Genomic DNA, 21,650 nt, shown 5'->3' on the forward strand with positions numbered 1-21,650 from the left:
GTCCGTTGGATTTCAAGCAAATTATTGAATTCAAAGGATTACAACTATTTACTTATAAAATAATGATTGAAAGTAATAAATCAAAATTGATTAAAGAGTTAAAATACATTTGATAGTTTTGCTTACAACCGGATGAAAGATTGTAAAGCAAATATGTTTTTGATATTTTGCTTACAACCGAATGAAAGATGACTCGGAAACCTTTCACTAGATTTTAGAATTCGACATTTGAAGTGTTTTCACACCAACGACCGACATCGACTCATCCCATCTTTAAAGAAGAGATTGGTGACCCCAAATTCTTTTACCCGAAGGTAGCTTGCTTGTAAAGCCACCGACTTGAAAAGCTAGTTGCTAGAAAAAAGCACTAGTAAAGATATCGTTAATACATTTTAATATGTTTGTACAATTTGATAATAATTGTTTTAAAAGTAATGCGTAATCGCTATAAGGGAAGTAAAACACCTACCCTTCGACGGCTCCACGCCGACCAGTCCCACGATCAGCATGTGAGAAGGAAATCTCGTAATCCATGTTTAAAGGATATAGGGATGGTGATTGAACTCATGACCTCTACTTTATGTTGCATGTCCCCCAACCACTAAACTATCATCGCGGGGACTATGTAATCGCTATATAATACATTATAGCATTTCAATGACAATCTAAGGGCAGCGTTACCGATAAAAACCCTTTTTAAGATACATAAAAACGTGGAGTATGTAAGAGATGAGATGTGGACATTCATTCTTCTACTAAAATAAAATAGAAATCGTTACTCCACCCTGAATGAAAATAAATCGTTTCTCTATCCGCGAGTAGAAAAAGTCTTATCTCCTTCTACTCGAGGACAAAGAGAACGCTTTCATAAATATATGTATGAGCATGATATAAAAGCCTAGACAATATGATTATATAAGTATATGTGCACCAATAAAGCATGAATAAAAAATATGTAGGGTCAGATATAATATGTATACACGTTATGCTATATATAAATGATACAATAATATTCACTTAAAAAGATACATATGGTGTGACGAAACATAAGTATGCAAAAAGTGTTGGACAGTAGTTCAAAAGTGCTCATATTTATTATTGTCGACTAAAATGAAGTTTGCATGGAATACATGTGGTGTTCTATTCATCAATAGTTGTTGGCAAACTATTGTGGAAATTTGTAACGTCCTCCAGATAGGGTCTGGAAGAAACATCACTAATATCAAATAAACCAACATATTATAATATACGAGAACAATACTACATGATAAAATCAAACTTTATTGAGAGTACGCAGCGGAACATGAAATGTCGTTACAAGAATTGAAATTACAATAAAGTAAATGTTTCAAATGCAAGAATAGTAAATGCGATATCTCTTTTTCCTAAGTCCAAGTAGCATCACATAAGCAGTAAGTAAGTAAGCTTGAATCAATCAGCACCTGAGACAAACATGCTAAAGTGTCAACCAAAAAGGTTGAGTGAAATCATAGGTTTAACAAAAGTAGTTATCGTTGTTTTTAGACCACAAGATTTAGTTTGTTAAGTTGATCTCCCGCAGGATCAAAAAGTTATGCCAATGTGTGATATTTAGACTAAACGTTCAAGTTTGCCCCAAAGACAAGTTGTAGTTTATACTTGTCGGTTTAATTTCATTATTAAGTAATACAATGACTTAGTCAAATGTATCGGGGACGTTACTCCCGATACGCCTACCCCCAATAATTAAGAATGCATTTATCGAGCAATTAAAAATATCACTGTAGGGACTTTGTCGGACATAGCCGGGTATAGCATAGTTTAGTAGTTTGGTACTTGTGTCTAAGTTGTAAAATGTAAAAAACAGCATGTGTCTCACCCCAATAAAAGTAAGTAAGTTTGCTAGCAATAAAGAGTGGGGCTATGAATTCACCTTAGTAAGTAGAGAGAGAGAGTTATTCCTCGGAATGGAAAGTTGGATGAGTGAGCAGAAAAGTCAACCTATTGACATTTAAGAGTAGTAAGTGTTTTTGCCCAAGTTTAAGTAGATGTTTAAGTATGATAGTGTTGTAAGCATAGTTCGTTTTACTAAGTTTCCTTTCCTAGTAAGTTTCTATTTTTAGAAAGTTTCCACTTTTAGTAGATTTCTTATCTTAGTAAGTTTCTATAACTAGAAAGTTTCTACTTTAAGAGTGTTTTCCATTTTAGGATACTTGTCGTATTAGATAAGCTTCCAATCACCCCTTTCCCTTCGAATGGCCATTTCAGGTCTAGGGGCTTGAGCTATTGGATCCTTTAAATCAGAAATCCAAACCCTTCCGCCTAGAGTTTCGTAGAAACCATTCGTCAAGAAAGTTAGAAGATCTATACATCTCTAATACATATCCCAAAATATTTTTATGTGTTATAATATAAGTAGTAGGTTATAGGTGTTAGTAATAGTAATAGTGTATACATGTTAATTAATAGTATAAGTAGTATTAGGGTTTCATTAATTAGGGTTAGTTAATTAAAGTAGTATTTTAATGATTAGGGTTTAGGGTTTTGAGGATCTAAATAATATGAATGTTAAGATCATGCACGAATATGATTATGAATATAAACATGAATTGAAAGAAAGATTTAAAAGTTTTAAGATTTTGGATCATACCTTGTTAATGATGATGAAGATTAACAAGAAACAAGAAGAAAACTTGGTGATGAAGATCAAATAACCCAAATAATGAAGAACACGCTTGAAAATCTTGATGAACACGAAGAACAAGCTTGAAGATCCGAATACCACAAGAGATGGAGAGGGAGAGATTGTTTTTGAGAGAAGATTTTGGTGTGATTTGTGAATGAGAAACTAGGAGTCTAGGGGTGTTTATATAGTGCAAGTATTAGAGTGTTAGTCAACATAAGGATGTTCTAATTAATGATTTTATTTTATTTTATAATTTTTAGTCAACAATAGGTGGTACTAGTTTATATATATATATATATATATATATATATATATATATATATATATATATATATATATATATATATATATATATATATATATATATATATATTTTATTTTATTTTTTTAGTCAACATAAGGATGTAATTGTTTAAGATTCTTTAGTCTCATTATTATTATTATCATTATTATTATTATTATTATTATTATTATTATTATTATTATTATTACATTTACTACATGATAAGTATTATTTTCTTTTTACTAATTCATGACTTGTATATATTTTTTTTATTTAGTTCCCAGTTGTTTTATTATTTATATAAATGTCACTTTTTATTTATTACTTATAGGTTATTAGTTATAATATTACATAAATGCATAAATTTTAATTAGCAGTGAGTGTCGACTAACAGTTTATTATTTTCATCTTTTATTAACTTGTCAATTATTGCACAAAGTTAATTAATATGTTTTATAACTCTTAACACTTAACAATTGTTGATTAAAGTTTAATCATTAAGTTTTAATTATATTGTTTGGGCATTTAATATTGGAAAAATATAGAATGGAAAAATGAGGGTCGTTATAGTACCTCCCCGTTATTAGAAACTTCGTCCCGAAGTTTTAAGTAGATTTCTTGTTTGCATCAGCAGTTGAGAAGAGATGGGGGGTATTTCCATATCGTTTAGTCTTCGCGTTCCCATGTATGTTAGGGGCTTCTACGCGAATCCCAACGGACTTTAACAATAGAGTTTGATTTTTACGTTCCCGGGTACGGTCGGGGCCAATGAGTGTTAACAATAAGTATATTGTTTTGTTTACATGTTTGATCTCATGATCTTTAACCTTAATAGGTCGTTTACAAGTGCATTAAATGCGGAGAATTTTCCAAGGAATAACAAGAGTGTCGTTTGACTAGTTTTTCTTTAAAAGGAAAGATGATGCTATAACAATGTATTATTGAGCTCGTTAAGATCTTGAGTGTTTATGCCGCAATAGTAGGGCAGATAATATAGAGTAGAGTGCGTAAAGATTTCAGTTACGTAGTTTGATGTATGGCTAGTGTTTGTTAGAGATAGTACCAGCTTCAAGTTTCGAAAGGTAACCATAATACCTTTAGTTTTCAAGAGATGTCTAATAGACAAATGAGATGTTAGTTGAGAGTTCGTTGATCTCAGGATAATACGAGCGATTAAATTTAAGACATCGTTCAGTATACATGAGAACTTGTCTTTAGAAATAGTTTCAGAATGTAGCTTTAAGATTTATGATTTCAATTTCATGTCGAATCATAGATTAAAACTTGACTAGAATAACATCTAGTTGCAAACCAAAAAGGAAGAAATGTTTAGAGTATCTTCATAAATGTCTAAGGTAACTCCTTCAGAGTAAGAAAAGTGTTTTCGCAAAAATGGCGAGTCGGTCTATTATTTACTTATGAGTTTAAATGTGGATGAGAATAAATGTGAATCATTGATTATAAGGTATTGTTTTTACCATGAAGGAACCTTTGCTTCCTTGTTCAAATGATCGTAGTATTGATGTTTACGAGAGCGTCGTGGTTTGGCCGTGAAATACAGGAAGTAGAAACTTCTTAACGAATAACATAGCAAGGAAGAGATGATGTACGTTGTAACAACCCGTCCTAATCCTCCCGGACGAAGTCCTTAACATTTGGTCCCATTGCGATGATCGATTCCAAGTAATGTCCTTAAAATGAGCAAATGCACAGCGGAAGACTTAATTCGTACCTGAGAATAACATGCTTTAAAACGTCAACATAAAGTTGGTGAGATATATAGGTTTGATGCTAGCAGCGTAATAACTATGGAACACAAGATTTCATATATTTAAACATAATACACTCGCAAGTGTATGTAAAAGTAGTTGAGCACTTGGTAACCATACTTAACATTTAAATCATCGCAGCATATTCTTAAATAATCGCTACACCGTACCAAGTGTAGTATACAGAAATGAAGTACTGTGCAACCGTTGAAAACTGGTCGTCCAGCCCGGTTGGGGTTGTCAGGCCCGATAGATCTATCAACAGGATTCGCGTTTACGCTTCTCACGTAAATATTAGCTACCAAGTATAAAGAAATATGCCATGGTACAACTCAACGTAGATTTTTGATCACTTGTGTCCATAACGTAAATCATTTATAAAAAAAACAGCGCATGTATTCTCAGCCCAAAATATTTAGAGTTTAAAAGGGGACTATATACTCACCATACTGTATTTTGTAGTAAAAATACATATAACATCATTGAACAAGTGTAGGGTTGGCCTTCGATTCACGAACCTATACCAATTATATATATTAAAACATATAATCACATAATTCCATGTAATACTGATATATACATATATTAAGCTTTGTAGTTTTATAATATTCATATTAAATCCTAATTAAAATATATATACTTTATTTATGTATTAAATTTTTAATTGTATAATTATTTTGTAACATGGTTAATATTTATACATATAGTTATATTGATAATATATTCATTTTTCTATATTTGAAATAGTTAGTTAATATATATTATTAATGCTAATTTAAAAGGTAACTCATTAATGTTATTATATATTAAATTTTTAGTGTAATATTTTATTACTAAAAATCATAAAAATAATGATAGTTTTGATGAAAATAATAATTTTAATAAAATAGAAATTTTAATAATAATGATAAAAATAATATTAGTAATAAGGATGTTAATAACCTTAATTAATCCTTATTTTCATTTATTCATAATAGTAATAATAATAATAATAATAATAATAATAATAATAATAATAATAATAATAATAATAATAATAATAGTAGAAAGGCTACCTTTATTTAATAGGCCTTAAAAAAGAAATAAATGATCCTGCCAAGGCATGAACCTACGACCTCTCGCTTAACTACAAACACCCTCAAACAATTTAACCAGCTCTGTCTTCCTGATTATATCCCCATATCTATATTATTATACCCTGTTCATGTTGGGTTTTTTTTTGTGATTTAGCCCGAGTAGATAACCTAAACGGCCCAACGAACATTAGCAGATTAGAGGATCGAGTTGGGCCTGGGGTAGTTAGGCTGCTACAGTTTACACCAGAATAATCACACACAAAAAAATTTGTGTATTAGCCTGGGATCGAACCCAGGTCACTTAGGATGTGCATGCGAGTACTAACCACTCTAGCTGTCTCGCTTTTCTTGCTGATATAGACACTAAAATTCTTTTAACTATTAATATAGGATCTTTTAAAAATAAGAATCATCATACGGAGTGATATATTTTGGTTTCTATCAACCAACAATAGTTTCGAACTATTATCATCATATCATTATTGAATCAACATCTTCTCGTCATCATCATCAGTATATCATCTTCCTCTTCATCGTATATCATTTTTTTTTTATATTTTTTTTTATTATTTTTCTCTCATCATCGTCATCGTCTAAACAAGAAACAAGGCTAGGTAACAGCAAAAAGAAACTGCCCAAGAATAGCAGCAGTAGCGGTTAAGGCAGGTGGATTCTTGGTGGTTAAATGGAGGTGATTGATAATGGAGGTTTGCGATGATTGGAAATAAAAAAAAAACAGAAACATGCAGTAGCAGCCGCAACTTTGTTGCGTGGCTGCTCGAAATCAACCATAAAAACATATAAGCAAGAGACGGACGCAATTACAGTGGTCCGATGGCAGTCATGGATGGTTGTTGTCGGAGAAACTCATCAAAGTGGTGGTAGAAGTCGGTAGTGGTTTGAAATGAAAAAGATAGTGGCAAGGTGGTGGTTTGAGGATGGTGGTCCGATGGTGAGGCCGGAGAATAGAGGTGGAGATTAGATGAAAGTGGTGGCTTCTGCACTTATCTATCTACATATATATATACATTCACAAATCATATATATTATATATATATATGTATTAGTTAATAATTATATTATATTGTAATATAAAATTAATATTATTAATCACATGTGAAATGAGAATTGAAAAAGGAAACAACTACCTAATTCAGCTGCCGACATATATTCATTATTTTATATTAATTAATATTTAATTTTTATAATTATTTATATATTATAAAATATTTACGTTTGTGGTAAAAATATAATTTTTACAAAAATTACACGCACGTTGTCACACAACTAAAGTCCCGTTTCCGGTTTTTCAAACAAAGTTTCGTACGATAAGAAAACTGGCACTTTACGTTTCGTGACACGTACCTTTATCAAAATAATATATTTTAATTATAAAAACAATCTTACTTAAAAGTGTAACTTAACCTTTTGAGCATTATGGTCATTTACTTGTATAAATCAAAGTCTAATTATTTTTCAAAGTATATTTTTAAATTGAAAACGCTTTATATTTAGTTAAATATTATAATTAACCATTTTGTAAAATGCATAAATATGTATATATAAACACGTTTTATTTAAATATTTATTTTTAATAAAACCACATATTTAATGCTTCGCTAATGTTATCAAATAAGTATATATCGTGAATACATATAATGTTCGTGAATCGCCAGGCTTGGTCAAGAGGGTAACTAATTATCCAGATCTATATTTCAGACTTTCTAGACTCAATATTAAGGTTTTTGCTTATCGTGTCGGAAACATATAGAGATTATGGTTTAAATTTGGTCGGAAATTCCCGGGTCGTTACAATACCCACCCGTTAAAGAAATTTCGTCCCCGAAATTTGGTAGAGGTTGTCATAAATAACAATAGGAATGTTTTCATGACGAATATGAGGTAATAATAGAGTTTTATCATTATTGAAAGATATGGATAAAACGATTCGATCATGTGAAGCGCACGAGTGAAGCTATCGCAAAAGAATGAAATGAGTGAATATGGAATTGTTTTAACCGATGACATGATTAGGATTGATTTCCAGAATTTAAGGGATTTAAAGAAAATCTTATGTAACAAGATTTGGCTCTTTAGGGATAAGAATCTTCTTTAATTTAATGTGGCAATCTGTTTTGATTTCTCTGTCGGATATTTCACTATAAATCTTCCTCCTCCGTTTCCTTATTCTCCACCCGTCTATTCTTGCTTCCTCTACTCATTCCTTAATATGCTTCATCCAATCCTGATTCTTATTATACTTCTAACTTTCATATCTTTCATTCTTCTCTCTCATCTGCCGACAGAAGAATCTATTCATTTTTATGATTTTCTTGGTATTATAATGTTTCTAATTCTCCCATGTCTTTACGTTGCAATACGTATTGATATACACGGTTTGTAATTTCTGAGTGGTTGTTGAGTTTGATATCTTCCCTTATATTTCGATGTTCCTGCTTCTGTCTTCTATAATCATTGTCATCCACAGTTAATACTCTCTTCTATTTGCTGCGATTTATATTCCAATTTCTATTTCGAGACATTGTCCCTTTGTTTCTTCTTCCCGTCCTCAAGTCAAGCGAGTAATGACCCGAAATTCATAGGTATGAACATAGCTAATGCTCTTAGAAAGAAACGATAATAGCACGATTTTGATTTGTCAAATTACTAGAATACTCTATAAAAGATTGAATTATCAAGAAATATATTCTTGTTATTTTTAGAATTTATATAGAATGTAAGAGCCGTGTAACATGTCACATGATGATAGTACTGTGAATCATCACATTCCATTAGAAACTTAACATGACTTACTGTAATATAATGAAGTTGATCAAGTTTCATTATATTATACTAATTCATGCATCAGTTCCCAACACTACTTCAAAACATTCATTTTTAATTTCGAAGGTTTCAGAATTTAGAAACTAACACAGTTTCTTTTATAACGCAGATATTACGGAGAAATACATGATCGCAGATAGGAATAGTTGTGAAAATATCTCCTGAAATATGGAGAATATGTATAACGGAAGATATGAAGATGTCTTATAATATCTAAGATAAGATGATGATGAAGAATATCATCTGGAAAGGTTTAGAATAAAAAATAGGGTTCTTACTAACGGTTTCAGCAGGCACTGACTCGTTTGGATTCTTTGAAGTCAAACTTATTCTTTGTGATTTGTCCACAGCTTCCTTCATACTTTGCTCAATTCGTTTTCCAATTCCCAACCTTCTCTTTTTCTAAGCTTTACCAACATACTGTACTTGATCGTCAAACTTTTGACTGTTTAAGTCGTTTACAGTTTTTGCTACTTCATCAGCATTTCAAGAATTATCTGTAGTTCAAGATGTTTTTCAGAGCTTCACATTTGGAGTATGAAATTCTTAGGGATAAACGTTGTAGGTATAACTGGAGAAGTTCTGCGAGATTTTCAAAATACTGATTGCGGATTTCGCCAAAGAGATAACGAGTTGCTGGTACATCTGCTGATGATGTTGTGAAATATAAAAGGTTCCCCGGTAACGACGGCGAAAGGACAAGGTATAAATATCGAGATTATAATAGGAGTAGTCTCACTGAGAAGTCGAAGTGGAGCTGTGACAAAATTAGCTTCCTGAAAAGAAATTGTAGGGTTGTTTTTGCTAATAAATGGCAAAGGATTTAACACGATATGTGTTAAACCATGAATTTGGATTCGAAAGTTGTTCAGGTGTATAAATCTTTTCTTCCAGAGATGAGGTGCAGTTGGTTCATTCTCTCGATCGAAATGTTTTCAAGAATTATGAAAGGTTTGAACGCGGATTGTAATCGTCGAGATACAAATGAGGTTTAGGATGAAATCAAGTGGCAAACTTGAAGAATTGTTTAGTTTCATATGTTATAATCAATATTTTAATTCTTTTTAATTGTCCAAAGTTAGCAGTCCAATAGTCCGATAGTCCAATAGTTCAATAGTTCAATGATTCATATATAATTTAATATATAATATTCGAATTAAATAATACGTATCGTGACCCGTGTACCGGTCTCAGTGTCGATCACAACTCAAAGTATATATATTATTTGAGAATCAACCTCAACCCTGTATAGCTAACTCCCGCATTACTGCATATAGAGTGTCTATGGTTATTCCAAATAATATATACAGATGCGTCGATATGATATGTCAAAACCTTGTATACGTGTCCCGATATTTAAAGGGCGTAAAATAAATAACAGAAATTAAATGACGATAAATAAAATTGCGATACTTAAATTGCGATAAATAAAATGTAATCAGTTAGCTAGGAATAGTTAGCTGGAACAGTTAGCGTAGATTCTTAACTAAATTTCAATTAGTTAATTCGTTTGTTTCTAACAAATTTTATTTTGTCCAATGTTTTTCTTCATTATGCCACTTGTTGGATTCTGATAGGTCAAAATCCAAATATGAAATTGAACGAAAATGGATTCTGTGGTGAACGGATACGTATATCTATGGATACAAGTAGGATAGTGACTGACTGTTGAATCAGAGTCGAAGAATGTACCGTGTAGCTGATTAATGTGAAATCTAAATATTCCTCGGGTATTACCTACCCGTTAAAATATTTTCACCATTAACAGTTTGTACAAAAGAATTTTAATTACAATCTTTATGAAAATATATATTTGCATATATATTTTCTTCAGATGTAATCATGGATTTAATGAGTCAATAAGATATTAAACTCATTTGATTTACCATTAATAGTAGATTACATAATCTCTAAAACTTTAGAAATTACATAATCGCCATGTCGAGCGAAGATAATCGATGTAGAACGATTCGTAGAATGATGATTATACTCGAGGTGCAGAATGAGATGGTGAGGCATGGATTGTTGAAACTTGGGTTATTGGTGGTACTGGTACCGTTGGTGCTGAAGCTGGTGATGTTACTGGTGTTGGTGATACTGCTGGTGCTTGCAAATTGTGTACCGTGCTCTCTAAAGTTAACACTCGAGCTCGGAGTTCTTTAACTTCTTCTACTAACCCTGGTTGGTTATCAGTGTGAGGTAAAGGTCGGATATCTTCTCTAGTTCCGTTAATGGTAGCCTCAAGACGAAAAATTCTTGCAAAAAGGGTATAAACGGTGTTGCGAACAGGTTCGCCGGTGAGCGGGTCGAGCACTCCGACGTTAGGTGGTAAGTTCGGCTCGTGATATGGAGTACCTTCTTCATTTCTCCATAGGGTAAGTATTTCGCGAACCCATCCCCACTTTCTAAAGAAATCACGATAGTTGATCGGTTGGTGCACTCCCGTCACGCTATCTTCGGAGTCAGAAGAACTTGGTCGATTCGTAGAGGCCATCGTACACGATCACAGAAAAGATTTTTGGTATGAAAAGCTTAGTGACAGCAAATAATAGTTGGATGGTATTCTCAATGCATAATATGCATAGATATATATAGCACCAGGATCCCTTAAATTACGGAGAAATTTACGGAAGATATTAAGCAAAGTCTATCGTAATAGATACGCTAAGATATAAATTTGTCTATACACTATCTATGCAATAAAGGCAGTAAGGCATGTCTAGACTTAAGAATGGTAAGCAGACAATTCCCTAAGGATGATAAGTAGATGATTTCCGACTAGAAATGATAAGCAAAACTTTTGACATGTAGACATGGTCAAAGTCCAGACTCATTAATGTATCCTAACAACTACTAGTCAGACACACTAATGCAAGACCTGGTTCGCTAAGACCAACGCTCTGATACCAACTGTAACAACCCGTCCTAATCCTCCCGGACGAAGTCCTTAACATTTGGTCCCATTGCGATGATCGATTCCAAGTAATGTCCTTAAAATGAGCAAATGCACAGCGGAAGACTTAATTCGTACCTGAGAATAACATGCTTTAAAACGTCAACATAAAGTTGGTGAGATATATAGGTTTGATGCTAGCAGCGTAATAACTATGGAACACAAGATTTCATATATTTAAACATAATACACTCGCAAGTTTATGTAAAAGTAGTTGAGCACTTGGTAACCATACTTAACATTTAAATCATCGCAGCATATTCTTAAATAATCGCTACACCGTACCAAGTGTAGTATACAGAAACGAAGTACTGTGCAACCGTTGAAAACTGGTCGTCCAGCCCGGTTAGGGTTGTCAGGCCCGATAGATCTATCAACAGGATTCGCGTTTACGCTTCTCACGTAAATATTAGCTACCAAGTATAAAGAAATATGCCATGGTACAACTCAACGTAGATTTTTGATCACTTGTGTCCATAACGTAAATCATTTATAAAAAAAACAGCGCATGTATTCTCAGCCCAAAATATTTAGAGTTTAAAAGGGGACTATATACTCACCATACTGTATTTTGTAGTAAAAATACATATAACATCATTGAACAAGTGTAGGGTTGGCCTTCGATTCACGAACCTATACCAATTATATATATTAAAACATATAATCACATAATTCCATGTAATACTGATATATACATATATTAAGCTTTGTAGTTTTATAATATTCATATTAAATCCTAATTAAAATATATATACTTTATTTATGTATTAAATTTTTAATTGTATAATTATTTTGTAACATGGTTAATATTTATACATATAGTTATATTGATAATATATTCATTTTTCTATATTTGAAATAGTTAGTTAATATATATTATTAATGCTAATTTAAAAGGTAACTCATTAATGTTATTATATATTAAATTTTTAGTGTAATATTTTATTACTAAAAATCATAAAAATAATGATAGTTTTGATGAAAATAATAATTTTAATAAAATAGAAATTTTAATAATAATGATAAAAATAATATTAGTAATAAGGATGTTAATAACCTTAATTAATCCTTATTTTCATTTATTCATAATAGTAATAATAATAATAATAATAATAATAATAATAATAATAATAATAATAATAATAATAATAATAATAATAATAGTAGAAAGGCTACCTTTATTTAATAGGCCTTAAAAAAGAAATAAATGATCCTGCCAAGGCATGAACCTACGACCTCTCGCTTAACTACAAACACCCTCAAACAATTTAACCAGCTCTGTCTTCCTGATTATATCCCCATATCTATATTATTATACCCTGTTCATGTTGGGTTTTTTTTTGTGATTTAGCCCGAGTAGATAACCTAAACGGCCCAACGAACATTAGCAGATTAGAGGATCGAGTTGGGCCTGGGGTAGTTAGGCTGCTACAGTTTACACCAGAATAATCACACACAAAAAAATTTGTGTATTAGCCTGGGATCGAACCCAGGTCACTTAGGATGTGCATGCGAGTACTAACCACTCTAGCTGTCTCGCTTTTCTTGCTGATATAGACACTAAAATTCTTTTAACTATTAATATAGGATCTTTTAAAAATAAGAATCATCATACGGAGTGATATATTTTGGTTTCTATCAACCAACAATAGTTTCGAACTATTATCATCATATCATTATTGAATCAACATCTTCTCGTCATCATCATCAGTATATCATCTTCCTCTTCATCGTATATCATTTTTTTTTTATATTTTTTTTTTATTATTTTTCTCTCATCATCGTCATCGTCTAAACAAGAAACAAGGCTAGGTAACAGCAAAAAGAAACTGCCCAAGAATAGCAGCAGTAGCGGTTAAGGCAGGTGGGTTCTTAGTGGTTAAATGGAGGTGATTGATAATGGAGGTTTGCGATGATTGGAAATAAAAAAAAAACAGAAACATGCAGTAGCAGCCGCAACTTTGTTGCGTGGCTGCTCGAAATCAACCATAAAAACATATAAGCAAGAGACGGACGCAATTACAGTGGTCCGATGGCAGTCATGGATGGTTGTTGTCGGAGAAACTCATCAAAGTGGTGGTAGAAGTCGGTAGTGGTTTGAAATGAAAAAGATAGTGGCAAGGTGGTGGTTTGAGGATGGTGGTCCGATGGTGAGGCCGGAGAATAGAGGTGGAGATTAGATGAAAGTGGTGGCTTCTGCACTTATCTATCTACATATATATATACATTCACAAATCATATATATTATATATATATATATATGTATTAGTTAATAATTATATTATATTGTAATATAAAATTAATATTATTAATCACATGTGAAATGAGAATTGAAAAAGGAAACAACTACCTAATTCAGCTGCCGACATATATTCATTATTTTATATTAATTAATATTTAATTTTTATAATTATTTATATATTATAAAATATTTACGTTTGTGGTAAAAATATAATTTTTACAAAAATTACACGCACGTTGTCACACAACTAAAGTCCCGTTTCCGGTTTTTCAAACAAAGTTTCGTACGATAAGAAAACTGGCACTTTACGTTTCGTGACACGTACCTTTATCAAAATAATATATTTTAATTATAAAAACAATCTTACTTAAAAGTGTAACTTAACCTTTTGAGCATTATGGTCATTTACTTGTATAAATCAAAGTCTAATTATTTTTCAAAGTATATTTTTAAATTGAAAACGCTTTATATTTAGTTAAATATTATAATTAACCATTTTGTAAAATGCATAAATATGTATATATAAACACGTTTTATTTAAATATTTATTTTTAATAAAACCACATATTTAATGCTTCGCTAATGTTATCAAATAAGTATATATCGTGAATACATATAATGTTCGTGAATCGCCAGGCTTGGTCAAGAGGGTAACTAATTATCCAGATCTATATTTCAGACTTTCTAGACTCAATATTAAGGTTTTTGCTTATCGTGTCGGAAACATATAGAGATTATGGTTTAAATTTGGTCGGAAATTCCCGGGTCGTTACATACGTAAAGAGATAAGTCTCGTTCTTGCACGGAGAATGGGAATAAAGGTGATCCAAACATATTGGAGAGCAATACGAAAGTTTTAATAATAAACCAAAGTCATTTTTGAAAAGTTGCGACATCTGTTATAACAATATAAATGAAGCGGAGCTATTGGTAAAACTTGAGTTATGTACAACACGTACTATTTTATGTGAAATAATTTGAACAATACGAAAAAAGAGTTGTTTAAAAGAATGTTCAATTTAATGAAACAAAGGTAAATTGCTAAAAATGCGAAAGTGTTTATATAATTAGTGAAAGTAATTTTAGAGGAGGTGACGAAATGATGTTCATAGTACAACTAGGGTTACGTAAAATTTTGTAAAGTAATTTCGATTTAATCAAAGTGGAAATTTGTAGAAGTGAAAGTATAATTTGATATGCACTAGTCAAAGTACGTAAAGTTAAGTTTATGTATAAGGTTTTATAAATCACATAAGTGAAAAATCATTTTTTATAAATTCCGAGATAGTTTGAAAATAAAGACGCGTGTAAGAAATCTTTGGAAAACAGGATACTTGTATTTAAGAGTTTATTTTTTTTTAGAAAAATTGATTTAAGATTTTAAAATTGTGGAGGATAATTGTGTAATAATTGTTTCAAGGTAGTGAAAACTAATGGATCGACTTTTATCAGGGCATGAGTCCTTGGACTCGAAATGTTAACATTAAAGTTAGAAGGATAATAATGTGATTATCATCAAATGAATAAATCCCTCGGATTTATAGTTATGTATGAAAGAACTTCAAATAAGATTTGCAACTTTGAATCGTTCGAATGATAGTGAGAGTTCGAGAACTCGGCATGAATAATCTGGCAGTCGCATAGACAAGTATAAATAAATGCTAAAGCAGTGACTTTCAACTACGTAATGATTGTTGGAATTCAGCCTTAATTGGTCTGAGAGGAGGATACGTTAAAGTATGATGGAATCATTTCAATTGTTACAGCAGTTTTTCAGATGAGTTTAGCTCAAGCAACAACTTGAGATAGTGTATTTCACCTCTGGTTTTCGAGTTGACAATGATCGATTATTGTTTGAGTATGACACCATTACTTGCATGGTGCCAAGTAGTCTATTATAAGTAGATGTATGAGTACAGAAGTTTCTTGACTATGATAGTTAAAACGATACATGTATGGAGGTTCCATTCTTCAGAAGATTATGCATATGAGATATTTATCATCTCGACATAGATAATGTAATGGTGTCTGTAATATCAACGTTGGAGGGTTCAAATGACATAGGTTTTTGAAAGTCATATGAGAATTTACACCGAGAGTGTAATACCAAGTGATGATTATGTATCAATGATCAGGAGATATCCATTTAGGATGAATGAATTTCAAGATTCGATTGTCTACAACTTTTTATGGTACATGAAAGTTTGTTAAATGAGTATGAGATAGATAGATATATAGTTTGATTAGAATGAGTTCTTCGTATCTACTAAATATTAAGATGATCATTTTTCTCTTTTCATGCCCTTGCATTTGGGTTTTTGAACAGATAGCTTGAGAGTTTTTCTTTGATTCACTTTCTATTCCATACGTCATGATATTGGAATATCTCTATGAATTACCGTAATATAATCACGTTGGCCACCGTCATTATATTTCACTAATTCATATTTCCTTTCCAAGGTCACTCCATAAGGTCAGGATATATGATCAGTGATGACTTCTAATATAGTGTGTTAAGGACAACGGTAATCTTAGCTGGATTGACAACATGTCGATTTTAAGCCAAAACTTGCACTTTGGAAAAGTTTGCGTAGAGTTGTTCTTTTTCTCAAGAATGAGTTTGTAAATGTTGCTCACGTCCTTTCTCACTCTTGGAGCAGTTCGAAATGCCATCCGTGAAAACAGTTACTAACTTATGGTTGGCTAGTTTTAAGTTGCAGTCTTTATAGACTTGGTTAATGTAACAACCCAACCCGTATTAAAACCGGCCCATAAATTTTTTTCCTTTTAATACGCTTTAAATAACACTTTAGGTCCCAATTGTTTTTCCATAAACATCTTTAATTACAATAGAAGGTTTAATAACCTTAAAACATTTAATACATTAGTTAATTGTCCAAACAGACATACACGACCCGACTAGTTTAGTTTCCAACAAAATCGAGCATGGTGATTTGGGATTACGCTACCCAAATCCTAATCGAGTACAAAAGAAAGATCTTCTAAGCAACCTAGCCAAGATCTCAAATCCCCAAGCTTACCCGAGCCGCCAAGCATGCAACCTATAAAAATGTAACAACGAGAGGGTAAGCTAACGCTTAGTGAATGATAATATACTACATACATATATATGTATAAAATGGACACGCCACATAAATATCAATTACCGCATACCGAAGCATCCACGAATAAGGCAACTACACTAAGCATACCGTACTATCTCTAAGCAACAAGCTAAAAATATCAACAAAGTATAAGTTCACCAACGACGATGTGAACAACGCCAATAAGCTACACCCGGAGGGTTAGCTACAACACAACATTACATTAATATATATAACAATATAAAACGAATAAGGTTAACCCCTTAACCTATTACTGAATACCAAACGCCACAATGAATATTGGCCGAACTACACGAGCCTTAGTAATCCGAACCCACACGAGATTACTATCTTCACAACATCGAGGTTGGCCGAACTACACGAGCCTTAGTAATCTGAAACCACACGAGATAACTACCTCAATAAGATGACCGAACTACACGAGTCACCATGAATCCGAACTACACGAGACTCATTTTAGATAAGATGACCGAACTACACGCGTCATCGTGAATCCGAACTACACGCGATTCACTTCTCCAACTCAACCCACGGTCACGGGATTATAAAATCCACCACATCGGGGTTATCCACATCACGACAATATCAACCCTTCGCCATTGGGGTTATAACATCCACATCATAACCATGTGTGATAATGTACACATAAAATGTGTACCTCGCCAAAGGTGGTCAACAAAAATGCACGAACGTGCCAATTGGACTCATACAAAAGTCCATCAAATCCACCTATATGTGAAGTGAGCTCTATAACCGAGAACCACTTCACCCGACCCGCACCCATCCTACACGTACATATGCACAAAGGATATTAACACTCACCTTGTCGCCTTGAAGAATGCTTCCAAGTAATCCGCAACTCGTCAACGGAAAGTACCTATTCCATTATCACAAATTCAACAACACACTTAGATTGGATTTACAAACCAACCCAATTTGACACTTAGTGCAAATTTGACCCAAATGCACCTCCAAGTACAAACCGCGCCCAAACTAACCAGTAATCACTAACACAAGTGATAATGGTCCTAATATGCCAATTAAACCCGAACACAAATGTTAAACACTTATCGTTCTCAAAATCGCCCATAAACCCTAATTTTGACCCAAAAGGTCAACATCTCACCATTTACAAGTTTTGACACCAAAACATGTTTAACTCAGTTTTATACTTCAACTTAATCCATTTTAAGTTTACAAACCTTATTAAATCAACAATCGGGTCATAATCCTCAACAAACCCTAATTTTGACTCTAGTCAAAATTAGTCAACCACGAAAACCCTAAAAGTCTCCAAAACACCAATAATCACTAATGCTAGTGATTATACACCATTCTCAAGTCTTAAATATGGTTAAATCATTAACCAACCCAAAACCCTCCTTTAACACTTACAAACCCGAATCTTGGTGTTAATCTCCAATTAACAACTAAATGGGTTCCATCTATGAATCATACAATCAAAAGCCCCAAATTTGAATGATGAACACGAAAATGAAATTCGGAGTTAGAGCTTACCACTAGTATCACCGTGTAGCTAAGAACGAGGAGAACAACCTAGTCAACTACGCCAAAGATCAAATCCCGCTTCTTCCTTTCCAAAAATCCCTTTGAAATCAAATGGGTGTTTGAGTTTTTGAGAGGAAAATGAAATGAAAAGGAAAATGAAATTAGGAAATGAAATGAATGGATGAGGTTAAAGCCTCAAATCTGGCTCAAACGTGAAAAGACCAAAATTCCCTTGCTTCTCATGTAATATTACAAGAATCTGGTGCCAGTTCGTGCAGTATGCCGCGCCGAAGCCTTAAATGCCGCGCCGCGACATTTGCCTAGTTCTAGGATCATTTTTTGTCCTACTTCTGATCTCAATTTCAGTCCATTGCTGCGACGCGGCCTCCTTTGTCGCGCCGTGACACAAAGCACGATCTGAGTAATTTTCTCCTCACACAAGACTTAATACTAGAAAATGTCCCGAACCCTTCATACGCCTATCGTACATACACAATACACTTATAAATCATGTACGAAGAAAAACGGGGTGTTACAACTCTCCCCCACTTAGATTCGATCACGTCCTCGTGATCCTCGTCACTTAACCAAACGGACCACACTTCACGGTCCTCAAACATAAGTCCCAACCGACTTTCCTAAGCAATTCTTCCCACTGAAATGCCTTTAACAACTAAATCGTCACCCGCGATTTATCAAATCCACAATCCGAGCACTAAAACCATGCTCATTCCCTAACATCGGGAAAACTCAACCAATCTCGTACCGAGATATCAATTCCTTAGCGTACCCTTACCGAGTACAACGCTAAAAGCAACCAAGTCTCAACCTAAGGTCAACAATCCGAGACGATGAAGACCGAACCAAACGAATCCTGACGGATAACACCAATCACTAAACATCCCTTGTAGTGCGCAATACGACCAATACGCAACTACCTTAACATCATGTGAGTGAAACACGGTTATCACCTCACTAATCATACAACATGGTCCTCACGACCCCACCATCGGCGTATAAAACAACCGATAGTTCCCACAACATGGTCCTTACGACCCCACCATTGGTGTATCAAACAACCAATAGATCACACGACATGAAGGCTGGCCGAAAACATACGCGCCTTAGTGAATCCGAACTACACTCGACTCGCTACCTTCACCACAACAACACTCGGGATTGGCCGAACTACACGTGCCTTAGTGAATCCGAACTACACGAGAGTCACTATTCTGGAGGAATGACCGAACTACACGAGTCATTTGTGAATCCGAACTACACGAGACTCACTCCTCAATACAATGACCGAAACCACATGAGTCATTTGTGAATCCGAACTACACGCGACTCACTTCCACAATAAGATGACCGAAACCACACGCGTCATCGTGAATCTGAAACCACACGCGATCCACTACCATGATGTAGTCAGCAGACCCGAAGGTCATGCTTCACCAGTTTTAACACCGGATGAAGTCAGCGGACCCCGTCAACGGTCCCCGTCAACGGTCATGCTTCACCGATATAACACCTCTCTCATGATGAAGTCAGCGGACCCCGAAGGTCATGCTCCACCAATCACATACTCCCATGATGAAGTCAGCGGACCCTAAAGGTCATGCTTCATCAATCACCAATACCATGATGAAGTCAGCAGACTCCGAAAGTCATGCTTCACCAATCAACGCCCTCTTGGCCTCGAACAACGAGTAGCGTAACATCGCGCTCTGCCACGCCATAGTGAATCCTAACGGATACCACTAACCATTCCCACAATCGAGCAAGAACCACCTATATCAAAAATAGGTACAAAACAATAATTCTCTAGAAGAAAATCCGATATGCACATCCCTTAACCGAGAGATTTCACCTTGCTCGCCAAACACGTCCTTTATCTCTCAACGAGATTTACCACATTACCACCTCGGTGGTAACTTACATCCAAAACCATAAGTACAATTTAACCAAAATTGTACTTTATCACAAATCGACCAAAACTAGGTCCCAACGCAAACTTCCGGATCTACTAAAAGTATCATCCGAAGTCTCAAACTAAAAACCTCCTCGTGCGGGAGTGCAACTCCCCCACTCGAAGCTACGTTCCATATCCACAACTCGTACAACCGTACAATGCTACCAAAGGTAGACTTTACCAACAATTGGGCTCACACAACCCATCACCATAACTTGCTCTAACCTTGAGCATACGAAGGATTTTAACCTATCCTTAAACACTTCAAACGAAAAGTGTACCACGATTACACAAACTATACCCTCGCAATCATCCAATTGCTATAGTTTATCAACTTTCACCCGATCACTTATGTACCTAAGGGTTTTACTTTGGTACCCTAAGTACAATGTAACCGCAACACAATCGGAGTTGAACACCACGCTAGTAGGTATAAAAGAGGCACCTAATGTCGCATCATATAAACTCCATTACCAACATACATCGAGATTCAAAACACTCGATCTCATGGGTTTCATCCCACCCGTCGAACCTCATGGTTCATCAACTCCAACACACAAGCGAACACGCGCTTAACAATCGAACACCAAAACCCATTTCCATGGCTTGGTAGAGACATTTCCCAAATACTAAGGAATGCTTGGTTGCACCAAGTCTTACGCCATTCGCCCGTTAATCAAACGTCACCATAGGGTACTTCCATTAGGAACGTCACCCATAACAACAATATGCACAACACAAGGCATTTTACAACTCAAACACAAACGGCACTTAATAAATAATCAAAGGACATATTTATTAAAATGAAACGTACCTTAACGTCTCCTTGCCGCACCCGTCCCCGCTAACTTGGGACATTCTGACTTACGATGTCCTTCTTCTTGGCAATTGAAGCACACCATGTCATCACCCTTTGGCACCGAACATTCCCACGACTTGTGACCCCTCACGCCACAATTGTAACATCGAGAAGTACTAGAATCCGGTATACCCGTCCGCGTACCACCCGTGCTCACACTCGGACCCTTATTCCTCTTACTCGGAGCACCATACGAAACAACCCTTCTCTCACTTGAAGGTTCACCAATCTTTGATCGCGTATACGACTCGAAACCTCTAGCCACGGCGAATAATTCCGCAAACAATTTCGCTTGACCCCGGCTAATTTTACTCTTCAAGTCATCATTCAAGGTCCGATAAAAATCTTGCATC

Source organism: Rutidosis leptorrhynchoides, chromosome 10 (assembly GCF_046630445.1).
Source record: "Rutidosis leptorrhynchoides isolate AG116_Rl617_1_P2 chromosome 10, CSIRO_AGI_Rlap_v1, whole genome shotgun sequence".
NCBI lineage: Eukaryota > Viridiplantae > Streptophyta > Magnoliopsida > Asterales > Asteraceae > Rutidosis > Rutidosis leptorrhynchoides.